The 3,219-nt window shown below is 36.8% G+C and overlaps 1 non-coding gene across 1 annotated transcript; it reads left to right on the top strand.

Annotated features, from left to right (window-relative positions):
- The first annotated feature begins 273 nt into the window (after window positions 1–273).
- Window positions 274–349, top strand: Trnaa-ugc (transfer RNA alanine (anticodon UGC)). Its single transcript has one exon. It is a non-coding gene; the product is annotated as a tRNA-Ala (tRNA).
- Window positions 350–3,219: the final 2,870 nt, after the last annotated feature.

The raw sequence follows: 3,219 nt of genomic DNA, 5'->3' as shown, positions 1-3,219 counted from the left end.
TGTCTCATGACTCCCCTGCAAGCATCTTCTTTTAGAAAGTTCTCTCCATACATATTCACAAAGTAGACTTTCCCTCCTTTGGGCCACCATATCACTTTGTAATTCCATTTTTCAGTTTATTTAAACATTGCTACCCCTCAAATTGAATCTGTTGATGAAAACATCTCATTTGTACTACCATGCACTTGGTAAGAATAAGAGCTATGATGATAATCTTATACAGTATGATATACATTTATTATTCATAATGGTCAAAATTATAATACTGGGGCTGGGGAGATAGCTCAGTCGGTAGAGTGCTTGCCTTGCAAGCACAAGGCCCTGGGTTCGATCCCCAGCACTCCCCCCAAAAAAATTATAATACTAATTGTCGCTGGCTCTTTGCAGTACCAAGTCCGTGGATATTTGTCACCGCCTGCAGCAACAATTTGCGCAGGTCTTTATGGGTGGTGGACTGGAAACTGAGCTACTTCTATTTCTGAGCTACTTCCTTACTTGCTTGCTTGTTTATGGAGGATAGAGGAAATAAGGGTTACTTGCTTTGAGAGGAGAGAGAGAGAGAGGCTTTGCTTATCGGAGAGAAAGAGAGACTTTGCTTAAGAGAGAGGGACTACACTTTCAGGATCTATATCTTCTTAGTTCTGCTGCTTCTTCTTAAAGGTGCATCCTGCATCCTGAGAACTAAGGGTGCGTCTACCTAAGGTGATTTAGTGATGGGTCCCGCGTACTGCGATCTGATCTGCAACCTAAAGATGCGTTCTCAGTTCTCAGCTCTGCGATCTGCCTTCCGCCGCTGCCCCTACTTGCTGCTTCTATCTGCTTGCCGCTTCTTCTTCTTCCTTTCTGCTAATGGTGTCTCTGCTTCTTTCTGCTAGCTGCTGCCCTTTGCCTTCTATCTACTGCCCGCTTATATTCCCTCCAGGAGGCGGAGGGCAGGGCCACGCCAGTTGAGATCAGGCAAGGAGCCAGCTGTCCAATCATGAGCAGGTGCGAGCAGGAGCACTCGGGAATACCTGTGCACGTGTACCTCCGATGTGATCAAAACAGCTTCTGACTGGCTGCCAGGCCCATCTTGGCAAGTCCGCATGGCATAGCCCCCAACAACTAATCAATAATTTTTCAGATTTAGAAATATTCATAATATTAATATACTATAAAGTTGTATCACAATATTTTATTGAATAAAACTAATACATTAATATTCTATTGCTACTGTAATAAATTACTTCAAAATGGTGTTGCAAGGGATACAAATTTTTTATTTTACAGATATGTAAGTAAAGAGATTAAGTTTTTCTAAAAATAAGGGTGTTTTAAGGCTTCTATGTCTTTCTGGATGCTCTGGGGGAGAATCTATTTCATGACTTGTTCCAGTGTTTTAGTCAGTTTTTTTGCTGCTGTGACAAAAGACCTGACAAGAACAATTAGAGAAGGAAAAGTTAACTTGGGGGCCCATCATTTCAGAGGTCTGAGTCCACAGACTGGCTTCACTCCTTGGGGTCCAAGGTTAGACACCATGGTGGAAGTGTGTGACTGAAAAAAGCAACCGGCTCAACCAAGCAGAGAGAGAGAGAGAGAGAGAGAGCTCCTCTCACTGACAAAATTAAAACCCAAAGCATGCACCCATAAACTCACCTCCTCTAGTCACAATTTACCTGTCTACAGTCACCACTCAGTTAATTCCTATCAAGGGATTAATGCACTGATTTGGTTACTCTAAATCTTCTTGCATTATCTCATACATGAGCCTTTGGGGGACACCTACTATCTAAACCATAACACCTAGTTTTCACCCAGATTCTTAAAAGTGTGGTCCTTTCTTCCATTTTCAAACCTTGTAATGTAGAATCTTTACCACAGTTCTTTCTTAGTTATATTTCCCTCTGACTACAACCAAGGAAGGTATTTTTTTAATGACTCATGTAATTAGATTGGGCCCACATGGCTAATTCAGTATAATCATTCTTTGATAATATCCTTAAACTTAATCATGTCTTCCATGCAAGGTAATATATTCACAGGTTCAAGAATTAGGTAGTAGACATCTTTGGGAGGCTGGTTTTTTGCCTATCACAATTAGATTTATTCACAATATATCAACTGATTTAAAAAGCAGCTAAAATGAAAACACAGTAAAACCAAATATGATATTTTTAAAAGGTCAAAGGAAGAAATTCATTAAAAGTCATGGATATAATAATAATGAATAAATAGACTCTTAATGAAGGCTTTAGTTTAAATGGACAGTGTGCATATAAACCAAATGCATACTGTGATTGTAAGTAGAGAAAAATACCTTGATGAATACACACATGTTTTAGGGTATGAAGACTGATGTATCTACTGGAAGGGTCTTTTATAAAATCTGTATAAGAAATTGAAAGAGAAAATTTAATAAATCCAGATGAGGATTGAGACTATCTGGAAAAAAAAAAGCATTCTGCAAGATTTAATAAAAGCATTTTAGACTTTGTGGACAGTCTGGGATAGAGTTGGAGATTCTCTTTATCAAATGTTGATATGTTAAACGCTATGATTTAGTGCAAAGGAGCAAATGTGGAAGTTTCAATGAGATAATAAATAGGTAAGTGTCACATACAGAAAGCAAAGAGAAGGATTGATCAATTGTGTGAATATAGGTAATTAACCAGTAAATGCAATTAAAACTGGAGAGTCTAAAAATGAATATAAATGCATTTTAATTACTTAAATATTCATATATTGGAACATTGTGGTAGATAAGTCTTTTTGTTTCAGTATAGGCTCACTAATAGAAGTGATATGTAAGAAAGAAAATGAGTCATGATTTTTAAAAAGACCTACCCTATCATTCACAGTTTTTTTTCCATATCTAATGGTGTTTAAATTCAAGTAACTTATAGACTATTTTGTTTAAATACAAAAACATTCCTTACAGTCTTACTTCAATAGTTGATGTGGTACCATACTTAATTAGGAACTATATAAGCAGTATAATTGACAAAAAAGGGTATGGAAAAAATCATAACATGATACTTGAAACAGAAGTATTGGAAGGATAGGTTGTTAAAGTTCAGCCTATTAATGACAAATACTTAGAGATCTGTAGTTGTTTGAAAAGCATCAGTTTGCAAAATGAGTATAATGAAGGCGAAAGAATTTCTCATGTATGACAAAATGTTAATGTTAAATGAATATGACAGATATTACATGATACTTTAAAGACATTACACCTAATTA

The sequence above is a fragment of the Sciurus carolinensis genome, chromosome 10 (assembly GCF_902686445.1).
Source record: "Sciurus carolinensis chromosome 10, mSciCar1.2, whole genome shotgun sequence".
NCBI lineage: Eukaryota > Metazoa > Chordata > Mammalia > Rodentia > Sciuridae > Sciurus > Sciurus carolinensis.
The sequence above is the reverse complement of the archived record's forward strand: the minus strand, read 5'-3'. Positions and strand labels throughout refer to the sequence as shown.